General features: G+C 40.4%; 1 long non-coding RNA gene across 1 annotated transcript in view; it reads left to right on the forward strand.

Annotated features, from left to right (window-relative positions):
* The window catches only part of LOC309885423, a 39,028-nt gene that overhangs the window by 12,979 nt on the left and 12,039 nt on the right, over positions 1-14,010 (forward strand). Inside the window, exon 2 of the long non-coding RNA XR_014318792.1 lies at positions 11,846-11,932. This is a non-coding gene — a long non-coding RNA (uncharacterized lncRNA). The remainder of the gene's footprint in view (positions 1-11,845; positions 11,933-14,010) is intronic.

A 14,010-nucleotide genomic window follows, 5' to 3' on the forward strand; every position in this document is an offset into this window, starting at 1 on the left:
TGATCTTGAAATTCTCTCTGTTGTTTTCTCTCTCTCTGATTAGATCTTTTTCAGTTGAATGTAGATTTTGAATGTTTTGTGACCGCTGAGACCCTGTTAGTGAACAAGTTAGTCAAAACTTTTCCATCTTGGTTATCATATCCCATGTCTACAAATCCAAAATGTAACCGGTATCAACCCCACTTAACACTAGGAAGGTGTTTTTGCTGTTCATTGCTTGGGATTTGCTGGAGGTCTGATTTTGCGTACACTTACTTGAGTGCTAAAATTGCTGGGTTATGTGAGTGGTATTTGTAGGTTCGTCTACTTATTTTGTGCAGGAAGGCCAGCACTTTCAAACTGGGAGTTTATGCAGGCACAAGAATGGGATACCTACTGCAGGGGAGGGGCCTTTTTGTCAATAGGCATGGGGCATTTTCAGCTTCGTTTGACTTCAGTGAGAACTGTAAAAACTCAATATCTTCCAAAAAGATGGGCCACTTTTTTTGAGAAAGTCAAATGTGGATATAAAAATCTGACTTCCTGTACTTCTGACTAAAAAAAAAAGGTAAAATATTGGTGTTTTATCTTCATATAGGTTTAGCGTCAGCCCTACGGATATAAATCACAAACCTACCTTTTCCCATGTGACAACTGTTTGCTTTGCCTTTCGTTTCACAGAGGTAGGATAAACGATTAAACCACAACCACCCTGAAAAAAAAAAAGAAATAAGACATCAATAATAGAAATTATTGTTCATTACTCAATTAAGAAAATAAGAAGACTGGAATCTACATAGGGGGAATTATGATTTTACGTGTTGATGTTTTGACTTTTGGAAATTAGGATGTTAGTACTAAACGTTGCCACGTATTTCTCCCTAGCTTTAGGAAATAATCACATGCAAATTTTACAGGTCTTTTTGAGGGACAGCTTCCTGCACTGTGGCACACTGAAACTTGAGGAAAATATTCCTAACATTTGGAGGGGCTGCCAACAGCTGGAGAGGTTACAAGATGCCAACGACCCCTCTGCATTGGTAAATCAGGCAGCAGGCGGCCTCTACCTGGCTTTACGGGCCCATATTCAGAACAGGAGAATTAGGAGAACTGAAACAAATGAGCAAATATTGGCGCAAGTCCCCTCGGTACAGCATGACCATTTTTGTGGTCAGTTTTGGCTGGAGGGTGTTGAGCAGAAAGCAGGAAACAGGCCCAGTCCAAAGCCTCCTCTGCACACACCCAGCTCTGGGCCTCTGGGCACTCATTGCTTTGTCTGCAAGTTGGGGGTGAAACAACGTAAATGAGTCTATCGTCCCAGCAAAATCCCTAAAATTAGTAAAATGAGTAAAATCACATCCCCTGTTTGTGAGCCGTGCCCTTCTTTGTCCTGCTCCTGGGCAAAGGCCTTTGCTGGTCGAACCTGTCAGGGCCGGGCCCCCTTCCAAACTGTGGCTCGAACTTTGCTCTTTGGTTTCATCCCAATCCCAAACCATGCTTTGAGCTTTTTTTTTTTTTTTTATTTTATTTTCTTTTCTTTTTTTTTTTTTTCTTTTTTTTTTTTTTTTAAATCTTTGCTTTGTCTAGAAATGATTGGGCTTTGCAGAGAACCGACTGTCTTGATAGGCTTGAAGTCCCTGGGAAACCTCAATGCTCGCATTTTATAAAAAACAGTAAGCAAAGCACACTAGCATATTAATAGGTGAAAGACATTTTAAAGGGACACTCTTGCTCGGTAATCCAGTCCAGTAAAATTTATAAACTGAGAACAGTTTGCAGGAGCTGCAGCAAGCCACAAGTGTTCTTCTCAACGTAAGGCTTCTGCATTTTAATTATTATTTCTTTTTCTGCCACTGTGGCTGTGTAAAAGATCCCTGGAGACAATGGGGACTGTGACACTGAGGGACAGGTTGCACTGACGCCACACAGAAAGCCATAAAAAACACAAAACGGGCACAGAGAATAACATACAGAAAGAGAAAAGAACAGTTTCTCTAATTTCTCACGTTTGTAGTAGTTAAGTTACATCAGGGGTGGGTAAAAGGAAAAAAAGCAGACAGAAATGTGATCCCTAAACTGACAGAGCCTCTTTAAATTTGCTTGAAGAACCATCTCAGGGAGAAAAAAAAAAAAAAAAAGAGGGAAAAAAAAAAGACTTACTACACTGTTCTGGATTTTATTTGTTTAAATGCAAATTTATGGAGCTGGCCACACACCAAAAATTGAAGAGTTTGGTACTGCAGTTGCTTTGGTGTATTTTTCAGCATTGTAATGGGCTACAGGGAGACAAAGGAGAATATGAATATATGGCAGTTGGTATTGAGATTTGGGTGACATTTTTGCTTGTTGTAACTGTCATTTTTAAAAATCCATTTTCATTCTATCACGTTATTGAATCGCAGCAGACGTTGATATATAAAAGCTGGAATTATTTAATAACCAAAATTAGGAGTGATTTTTGTACTACATTTCTCGCTACCAACCTCATGATTGATCACAAATCCTAAGGTCCAGGATCACGAATCCTAAACTTGCCCATAGGGTAGAGTAGACTGTTCAAGGAGGAGATGATAGAAAAAGTAGTTTCTTTTTAAAGCTGTTCAAAGCATACTGTTTCATAGGGCATCAAAAAGCAAGCTCAAGTGTGACATTACTATCACACCTTTCACAGTATTTTTTTTCAGGAGTTTGTCCCCAGAATTAGTCCGAAGGAGCTGCTTTGGGGAATCGTGTTTGCAGTCCTGGTGTTTGCCTGCTAAGGAAGAGGTGTGCCCTTTGTCCCTACCTGCAGATGGTTTGGATGATTTTACTCTTCGGAGGCAAGCACTTCCAGTGGGCTGCATTCAGAAACTGCTTTTCATAGCATTAGTACAGAACCAAGTTACAAAAGAATATTAATCTAATACATTCCAAAATTTAAATATGTGTGATTAATAAGCATTATTATCTATAAATAAGGCTCTAATGATACTTTGGCAGTGTTGTAAACACAAGAATCAGAAGCAATTATTGTCATTATTGTTCTGCAAGTACTTTCCATGAATACCAAATGGATATTACTGTCCAGCTCCTTGGCACATAGAAATCCTGTAAAGAAACAGTTGTCAGTCAGTAAGGTCTGGCCGGCTGCTGTTAACTACGTTTGTCTAAAACGCAGGGTACCTAAAGACAAAGCGGGCGAGGTATTGAAAGCAAGACAATAGTTGATTTAAAAATTCTTCTTTGTCTTTTTCAACCCACCAAATTATGTTAAATAAAGCCTATGAGAAAGTTTTCACATCCTGTGAGATGAACTGTTTGTGTGATGGCTGTGATTAAAAATGGAAACGGGTTCTCTGCCAAAAAAGCTACCCTTCCTTGTGTGAAACCTACAAAGGTGAGAAAATTCCAGATGAAAGGTGGTGTGAAAATAATTACAAAGACCCTCCCTCTCCCCAGCCATTAGAGGTAACCCACAGACTGTTTTCAAGGACACGGGATAAAGGGGACATTTATCTCCGTCATGTTTACCTATCTCCAGTTTTCACAGGTCCCATAGGCTAGAGTCACGCTGGTGGCCGGGTCCCACTCACTGTGACACCCCCACTTGCCTTCCTTTGGCAGTCTCACCTCCCTCACGAAACCTCACCACTTTAGACAGCGCCAGCCAACAGCAGCATTTTGTGGTGGGTGTCATGTTGTTCTTCGGATGCCAGGGTGTCATCGCGAGCGGGAACAGTGTGGGTCTGACTCTCCGAATCTGCAGAAAGAAAAAGAAAAAAAAAAGAAAAAAATAAAACCAAAACAGTAAGCTTTACTTTCCAAATGTGTTCAATTCTTCTTTCCTCTCCTTGATATTTGGGGTGTGCAGCACCCTATACCATGTGGTTTAACATTTTGTTCTCTATTTGTAGGTCAACATTTCCATGATTAAACTTCATCCTTTATTCAGCCTGTTCTGGCTAGGCTTTGCAGCACATGTGATATAAGCTGTTTTCACAGCTAGTAGGCCAAATCTTACTCTGGATAAGTGAGCCAAACATATGTGACTGAGTCAGACACTTAAATCAGCTCACTGGTAAATGGGAGATAACTCCAGGTGCAGTGTTGAACACTGAGAACCAAAAAAGTGGGAAGGGTGGCCAACGTTCCTCCGTGTGGGAAAGGAGACATCCTATGCACACAGACAGTGAAATCATAGCCCTGCCCAAATCTCTCTCTCCCACATTTGCCTGAGGATATGGAGCCTCCTTCACTGAAGTCCTTGGGCATCTTTCCATTGACTTTGGTGGGCTCAGGACCAGGCCAGGTTTGGGTAGTCTTGGTGGCAGCTGGATGTGGTATGGGAGGAAGCAAGAAGCTTCTCACTTTCCCAATATGAAAAGCCATCACTCTTTGAGTACCCACCTTGTATTTGCAATACACACCAGGTGGTTTCTTGGGTGACATGGAACACCACACCTATGGAACCCCATTTCTTTCAGTCAGTTTCTCTTTATTGCCCTTAGATATCAGGCTATCAGTCTCATTTGCTGACAGAAGCTGATGAATCTTTCACATTGTGACAGACATCAGTTGCTCTAATGTGTGGTTGGACTGGGTGACCTCTCCTCATAAATCAGTGGAACAATTCCTGGAAGTGCTCATAGCCTTGAGTGAGCATTACCCAACCCCATCATCTTCAGTGATGAGGATTTCCATTAAAGGACTCTTTCTGGCTGTGTGGCCAGCAGTCCTCCTTCTCTTGTCCTTCTTTTCCACTGCCTGGTAATTCTGGTAAGCCTGTGCAGCTAGTTAAGTGAAAATAGAAGAGCCAGATCAGCAGGCAGGTGTCATATATATGATTCAGAGCTGGCCTATCATTGCTGTGTGACATTCTTACTTTCAGGGCTGGACTGGTCTTGATTGTTGGGCTGCTAGAGGACTTTGACCCTTTTCCTCACATTTACACAGCAAATACCAGTGTTGACTAGCTAGAACAGCAAAGGAGAGCTCCTGCAGCAAGGCCAGGGAGGACACATTTTCCTAAAATAGGCAAAGCTGTACCTGTAATGCTGCAGAGAGAGGAGTGCCCTTCATCTATGCTTTGGTGATGACTTGCGTCATTGCACAAAGAAGCTGGCAGAGAACAGTTTCCCTCAGGAATGAGCCCTTACAGAGCTCTGCTTGGGCTGTCTAAAGGAAGTACTGGGAATGCAGATAGCAGGACTTCCAGTGATTTTTGCTTTTATCTTTTTTTTTTTTTTTTTTTTTTTTTTTTTTTTTTTTTTAATGACAGATCTTTCAGCTTTTGTGCATTTGCTTTGAGTTTTTCAACAGCTTTTTTCATTTAGAAAAAAAAAATATAATCTCCAAACTAAATCTACTTGTTAGATCTTCAGTGGATGAGCTCAAATAATAAATGATGGTTACCCATTGCTTTCAAAGTCCTGTCCTGATAACGCACTGTGGCATGTTGGATGAAGTGTCTGTACTACTCTGAGGACCAGCCCCATAGTTGGGCAGATCCCTTGGCATGCACGTGGGCGTCTGATTGACTTCCCTGCTGTTGTGTTGGGAAGAAAAGCCTGCTGGGAACAGCAAGAAAGTTGCTGAGGAATTAATAGAGGGCAGGTGCCATCAGCTCTTGTCATGTGAGTGAATAGCAGGCCAGGAAGCGATTAGGGCATGCTGTCCTGAAGTGAAGCACAGAAGTAGATGATCTGGTCTGGTGTGCCTGGGGACATGAAAAGGCACAAGACAGAGGAAGAATTTCCTGTACACTTCCAGAAAGCAACAGGGAGAGTACCACATTTCTGCTCTCACTGGTGTGAGAGTTAATCAAGGGTATGCTGGAATAAATCCATTTGTGCTTCAAAGACATGTTGGTGTCAAATTAGTGGAAAGGAGCGGGGAATTCAGGCCAGTAAGATCTGCTGATAGGGTCAAGTGGCCTCCCTGGCCCTGGTTCTGCCTTTTGGAAACACAAACTGCACTTTGGATTCACTTTTAAAAGTGTGAGCCAAATTGTGGTGCTTACAGAAAGCAAGAGGAGAGGAGGAAGGTGGGGAAGTTGTGTGCTCAGAGTACGAGGAACATAGCATGCTTCAGTGATGTAAAGTTGAGGAAAAGCAAATTAAGCTTTTTTTCTTAGTGGTTATTTAGACAAAGGAAATTAACTCACCATTTTCTTATGCTTAAATAACAGTCTCCCTCTTCCACAGCATAAAAGATCTCAGGATCACACTGGAATGAATTAAGACTATGGTACCAGATGTAATTTCAAGTTAATGAAGAGACAGCGTATTTTGTGTTATCTTTTCTCTTGTTTCTGATTGTCTTTTTTTTGGGGTTGATATTACTGTAAGTAAATACATTTGTCTTTTGTTTCATTTTCCCCTTGTGACCTATTTCATTTAATTAGAAGGAAATGTGTAATAGGAAATGAGTAGCATCACACTGGGCTCCATCCAAAGTCTGTGAAATCACTGGGAATCTTTCCCATGGTTTTCACCGGCACCGAATCAGGCCCAGCAGAAATGAGAGGATATTTCCACCTTATCTGGAACAGGAGGAAGAATGCACTTTGCCAGTGTAAAAATATTACAGTCGTCATTTTAAGATCTGGCCCAGATCCTAGGGAAGGATTTTGCTACTGCATCTGCCTCTCTGTGCCACATGTTTCACATCTGCGGCAGCACGTTAAGGATAAAGGTTCCTAAAACCTTAACTCTGGCTATAAATATAAAAAGAAGATACAAATTAAGTAAAAGATAAAAGATATTGATGGAAGTACATGAGATGCTCTTTAACATGCATATTATTGACTCAATAGATTGTTACGGCTTCAGAGCTATTAGGGTCTGCTGTGTCAATGTGTACTTAGGGACTGTTTAATATGCAGATGGTTGACATGACAGACCGAAGCCATTACAGTCTATCATGTCAGGGGGGATACATGAATACGCACTTTGCCAAACACTGTAAAAAGTCCCTTTAAAATACAGTTGCTGTGCATACTTAGCTGCTTTTTAAAACCCTTTAATAGGTTTGGTTATTCTGATACCCAGAGACTACGGAGTCCTGATTTATCAGCAACAAATTTTATTTCCAAATTAAGCCATTTTCCATGTGGAATGTGCAGTCAGGAGGACAGGGTGTAATCTCAGATCCGCAGCTCCTATCAAATCTTGTAAAATTAGCAATTGCACTTGTGTGTGTGTATAAGAGATCAGAATCTATCTGCTGGCATGTGTCTTTTTGAAGAATATAGTTTTGTCTTTTTGAGGGGTAAGGGAGAGTGTCGTCTCTTTTTCATTCAAATAATCTTCAGTAGCAATTAAATAGCTTATGCTACCTAAGAGATCAGTTATTACAAGATAAGCAGCATGACAGTTTGGAAAAACTGAATAAGTCTTTGATTATTTACTAAGTTTTGATATCTGCTATTTGCCTCAAAATGCTAAAAAGTGAAGTATAAGATACAAACATGAAAGGCTCATTTGATCATCATAAGGAAAGGAATCAGTAGTTTTGCTTTTCTTTTCCTCAACAACTTATTTTTTATTAAAATAGCAAAGCCAAGTGTTGTGTTTAATAAGATATATTTTTTTCATTTGAATATCAAATGGAAAAATACAATTAAAATATTTCTGCTTTTACATTACTTGTAGGCTATATGTCAGCAATGCATATATCTAAGAAGCTCAGCATACACATTTGGTATATATTAGATGCTTCTAACAGATGCCCAGACCTCTTCCCCTGATTTTTAATGTTCTTTTTTATGGCAGTGATCCAGGGACATTTTAATTTGCAAGCCTGTGAACTTGGAAATAATACTTGTAGTGGGGCATTACAGCTAGTCCATTCCCTCTAAGTTTATTGTCATGTATCACCTAGCTCTGACTTTTAGCTGATTTGCTGGACCGAGGTGCGTGGCGCAAATCCAGCACGAAATTCACCTAGGAAAAAGCACTCTGCCTTTAGAATAATAGGAACAATGCAACACTGTAGAGGCCTTCCTTCTTATTTGTGGTACAGCTTCGGTGCAAATCTTGCAAAGGAGAGAAGTGGGTTTTCAGACAAATGTGCTGGTGTCTTTTCTAATGGCTCTTTTTACTGCCTGGTGCTGTTGGGGAGGCCATGGCTGCAGTTGGGATGTAGCGAAGGGCATGTCAAGTACCGGGAGGTAGAAAGGGAGGAGTGGATGTTTCCCATTACCTGCCACACACCTGCTCCCAGATTTCCGACTAGATTTCTGCAGCAACACAGGAAAGGTAGGAAGAGTTTGGGGGAATAAAAGGGTCTAGAAAAGCCCAGAGGATGAATGCTTCTTACAGCCAAATGAATGCAACCTGTGCTCCATCTCTTACGGGAGATGTCTCTCCCTGTGCTGAGGACCAAGCAGCGGGAGCCTGAGACACAGAAAATCATATTGTAGCCTCATACAGCACCAGTGCTAGCAGGAAAGGTGTGCTGGTGACCAAAGACCCTGGGATCAGCAGCCCCTGAAGCCCTTCCCACCTCACCTTGGGCTGTCTGTTGTGTCCACAGGGGCATGTTCATGTCTCCAGATCTCTGCTCTCCTCCTTCCCCAGTGTGTGCCCCTGCAGATCCAGTTCCAGGTCCCTCTGTGCACCCTCGTGCACAGAAACATCATCTGAAAATGGCCTATATGAGTGTGCGATGCAGAGCACTGCATTACCTGGTGCTAATCAATAAAGTGAAAATGTCGCTTTTGACAGCGCTTGTAATTTTGACTATTGCAATGGTGTGCCATTTCTTTGAATGCAGCACGCTTCTGTGCCCCATTAAAGCATGGCTGGCATAGCTTTCAACTATTCACAAATGCTGAGATGTTGAAAAATGTAACATTTACAAAAGATACATCTGGTGTATATTTACAAGGCTCAGGAATCATTTAAATAGTGCCTGTGCCATCACCATATTAGGAGAAAAGTTAGTCCCAGCCCCATATGTGAAATCAGTAGTCAAATGTGTGCTGGTTTAAATTCCACTGATATGATATGGCATTTTGGGGTATTAAACTCTAACGTACCATACTGGGTGTAGCACCAAACGAGGTAACACAGAGCAAAGTATAGACCTGAATAACGCACGTGATAATTGCCAGTATGCATCAGTTTCAATCAGTGTGGTTGGAAAATGATTATGGGTTTTGAGGGGCAAATACTTAATTTTTTAATTAAAGAAGAATCTTTGGTTATTAACTGTGAATTTTATTTTATTTTATTTTATTTTATTTTATTTTATTTTATTTTATTTTATTTTATTTTATTTTATTTTATTTTATTTCATTTCATTTCATTTCATTTCATTTCATTTATTTATTTATTTTGATTCCACAATGGGAATTGTGAGATATACCCAGGAATCAAGGGAAAAGATGTTGAGCAGCTTCCCTTATATCCTATAACAGTCTGAGGACAAAAAGTGTTTGTCTTTTCCTGCCAGTGTGATATGACTTAAGCTACATTTTAAAACTATTTTTAATTAATATAATGGGTCATGTTTTCACCACACCAGGGCAGGAAATTCAAGGTAAACCAGATACTCTCTTTCTCAGTCACACAAACATGAATTAAGCATGTAGCATCAGACTTAATTTCAATTTCTAGGTCTGTAATTGAATCTAGCTCAATGTGAACTTTTTTTTTTTTTTTTTTTTTTTTTTTTTTCACCATCACATTGATATCTGGATGTTAGTGACATTATTTAAAGCAACAAATCAACCTATAGGACTGTGTTCAGCTATACTTTCTTTATGTCATTTGACAGTAAATGGAATAAAAAAAATGCTACTTTTCTCTAGGGGAAGATTTGTTAAAGGGTTTTCGTCTTTTGTCAAGATATTTAATCTCACAGTGTTACCAAAAAAAAAAAAAAAAAAAAAAAAAAAAGCACGGTTTGTACAAGTGCAGATTTTTGCATGCACAGTTTGCCTGATTGCTAATTTGGATGAATGCTCTTAGGCTTAACACAGGCAAATGAGAGAGGAAAGATAATTTTTGCATATATCCTCTGAATCAAGTGCGAGTCCCTGGACTCTAAGGGAAGCAGGTATCCACTTTTTGGGCTGAAGGCTGTCACTCTGGATCGCCTGATATATCAGTCTTAGTTCATGCATGCCAATGAGAACAAATCCTAACAATGAGCTGTTGAGTGATGCCAACAGAAATGAATGTTTCTGAAAGCTTCAGGGCTTTGGAGAAAGCAGCTGAAGCTAACTACACGGCACTCTCACCCCCGCTAACTGGCCGAAGCAGGGTGAGATTTTGGCTAAACCCTCCCACATAATGGACAATTATGAACACACCTTTGTTTTGCAGTGGGCTGAGTAAAGCTGATATGGGACCGTATAATTAAGCCAAAATACCCAACCGTGTTATTTTCTCGGAGGGGTTCACTATAGAATGGCCTATCCAAAATTATTAGCATTCCTAGTAATTATTATTATTAATTCCTGTTTGTGAGCCTGTCGCTCCATCACGGCAGTGATCGCATGCTGGGATATCCACTGCTCAGGACATAACACGCCTTTGCAAGTGGATGATTGTTTAATTGATAGATTGTAAAGATGGGCTGACCTATTGCCTTTCCATGTTTTGCTTTGCTTCAGCTGCCCGGACTCTTGCAGTTCCTTAGTGCCTTTTCTGATCCATCATGTCAGCCTGGCAGCTGTGCCTCTGTGCTCTGCCTGCCTGCCCGCCACAAGCCAGATTTCAGTCTCTGATGCCTGGTACACACTCCTCCCTGGCTGTCCTCTCACCGGAGAGCTGACTTTGTCTGCACCTCTATCAAATGGCTTTCTTTTAACCAGCATGGCTGCTTTTCCCTTGGGTCCTCTCAGCCCAGGGCACCAGGTACACCAGGACGGAGGAGTTCACGTTACCAGATAGATGTCCCTATGTGTGTGCTGTGCGTCAGAGATCGGGCTCCTGCCTGACACCTGTGGTCTGAACCTCCCCACCCCAGTGAAATGTGAACCATTTTTAGTCAGAGGCATTTCCCGTACACCTGGTAACTTCTGCCCTTGTTGTGGACTGCCTCTCTGCTTTTCTCAATTTTATTTTCTTGGGGGCATGCAGACATGCAAAATACAGTGTCTCTCACTGATAAACTCTTTTTGATGGCAGTACACCTAGAAAATTGCCCTAGGACGTCTCCACCCCCCTTCCCAAAACTGGGGAAAAAATTATTAGAAAATGGTTGAAATTTTATGAGCAAATTTTCAAGTAGGAAGAGATATTTTTTTTACTGCCAAGATGTATAATAGGTGTTTTTGAGAGGTCGTTAACTTCAACAGCATAGTCAAAAACAGTGTTACACCCCACACTGCATCATTCGTTAAGCAATTAAGTTACTGATAGGCTTTTACATTTATTTACCTTGATGGAAAGATATGTTTACTCAACCTGAGTACAAATCAACATGAGGAGGCAGAAGTTCAGAGTAAATTTGACTAATGATGTTATGTTTTCATGCTTAAAAAGAAAGAAAAAAACCCTCACTGCTTTTGATGCTATTTTATCTTCATTGGAAGGGATCCGAAATGATCCCAACTGTCATGTGAGTGCTCAGGGAGGCTCAGATCCTCTTTGATTGCCTCTGAATGTCTCTCTCCGTTGGCTCATACCTTCCGTACATGAATACAGCGTGCAGCTCTTCAGGTTGTTTGCTGAGCAGTGCTTTAACTCTCCCCTGTGAAGGCTCTCATGTCTCATGCACAACAGGGGTTGTGGCCACCTTTGCCTGGGGGGATGTTAGAGCAGCCTCATGGCTGCTGTGGAAGCATAATTTCCACTCACTTTTAGAAAACTCCTGACTGACTGGTGCAAGTCACATTTCTTTCAGTGAACTTTAATTATCTCTCATTTTCTTTCAGGCCCACTCTGTTCTCCAGCCTTATTACATGGGGTTTTTGTCTCTCCAAGTCATTCCTCAGCATCGCCTTGAATGGCATCTACTGCACGTGAGCATCCTCCACCGTCTCTAAGATACTTTTGTTGTTTTTCTTTTTTAAGCGTTTGTTTTTTAAGATGACATTGATAGACGTGAGGCCTAAGTCTGGAGATGTTCTGTGGGTAGAGCTCACATTTATTTCAGTATGTAGAGCAGTTTTAGGATCTGATCCATGTGGAAGACTAGCACTGCGTAATGAGGCCCGGGCATATAAAAAAATATGTATTCTAACACAGCTCACTCAAAACAAATATGTTCCCTTCTCTTCAGCTGGTGTAAACAAACAATCCCCATTGTGCTCAGTGTGGCTCTGCTGTGCTGCCTTACAGGAGACCAGAATTTGGCTTCCCAGGTCTTGTGAGCTCAGTTCATGACGCTGTATTGCTGTCCATAATCTTATGATTTAGGATGCCAGTCCTAAAAGCCATCCTCAAGTTTGCTGTTGTTGCAAGTGCTTTCTGGAAAGAGCTTTTCATGCTACAGATTTACTTGTATGGGGTCTTGCTTCTGAGTCCTGGTCTCTCCAGTTGAACTCTACTGTCTCTGAGTTCCAGGAGAGTTTTACACTGAAAAAGCAGAGAATTGGTGCAATAGTTGTAGCAAGATACCCTCATGTTGATCTGCACAATGTTGTACACTGATATCTAAATTTTCTTTTGATGAAAATCGGCAGCTGCACAAAAAATCTGTGATGACTCGAGGCAGAAGCATTAGCAGGGACTAGTTCAAAACTCCCATGTGATATCCACTGCCCATGTGGACTAAAGTGAGTTTGAACCCAGGTGTTTGTTCTTCATCTGAGCTCAGATACTGTGCTGTTCTGCAGAACCATTATACTGCTCTGTAACTTGTGCTGGAAGCGGAGTGAGCTGCTTTGGCGCTGAAATGATTTAATTGTTAGGCTAAGTGTTACACAGATGGCATTCTTAAATGTAAAATTCTTTTTATGATTCTTTCAATTTCATATTTATTTCATTAGATCATTATTTATGTTAAAGAGACACCATTAATATGAAACGTGCTCAGCTTAAAAGAAAATGATGAGAGGAGTTTCAGGTATCTGATCCTCAATCCTTTAGTTTTCGTGTTTCACATTTTCCTGCTTAAAATGTTTTTTTGTGTCTCTAGGTGCTATGTGACAGATCCACACAAACAACAGAGGGGAAAGAGCCTCTCTTAACTGATTAGAGGAGAGAAGCAGTGAAAGGGAATATGCACAAAGCGCTGCCAAGTTCACAGAGCAAAGGAAAAGATAAAAAATAGAATAATTTCAACAATCTTTTTTTATTATTATTTAGAGTAATGTGAGGTATTGCTTATAATAGCAGCAGGAAAACAATTTTCAGACAAAAATGTGATTTCTTAATCAAGGGTCTCTAATTCAAAATATATTTATTTAATAAACAGTAATTATGATAGCTGCAACTACTCATTCATATCAATAATTCATTCAGAAATAAACCACATCAACATATTAGCATTTATTTTTCCATTTAATAGGCTGTGATTTAAAATAAATGTAAATCGTCATAATCATTCAGCTCCATATGCTGGGAAAGGAAAAGTTACCTTAAACCAGATGCATATCATGAAAAAAAAGGGAAGACAAGTTGTTCTAAAGAAACAGCATATGGGGGCAGATTTTAAGCTGGGGTAGAAATGCTCTGCTTCCTAGATGTCAGTATAACTATGCTGATTTACACCAGCTGAGACTGGTCAGTAATTTTTGAGAACTGGAAGTTTTAGACGATGTTCCACAGAGCTATGTAATGATTTCTTTCTATAAGAAAATAGATGAGTATAATTGCTTTCAGTTTTCTTTTGAGTATAATTTCTTTCAGTTTTCTTTTCTTTCAGGAAAAGGCAGTGCACATGATCAAGTAAATTCTAGTTTGAAGATTTTTATATGCGGAAACAATAGACTCTTTGCCTGAGTCGTAGGCTGGCACTGCACATGTATGAGTGTGTGTGTGCTTGTGTGTGTGGAGCTGCATTTATTATTTCCTGTCCCTATTTAGTTAGCTAAACCCTCTCCTAACTTGTATCCCTCCCTACCTAAATACCCACCTCATTTTGACAGCTCTTTTT

Source organism: Aythya marila (genome assembly GCF_965140915.1).
Source record: "Aythya marila genome assembly, chromosome: 1".
Taxonomy (NCBI): domain Eukaryota; kingdom Metazoa; phylum Chordata; class Aves; order Anseriformes; family Anatidae; genus Aythya; species Aythya marila.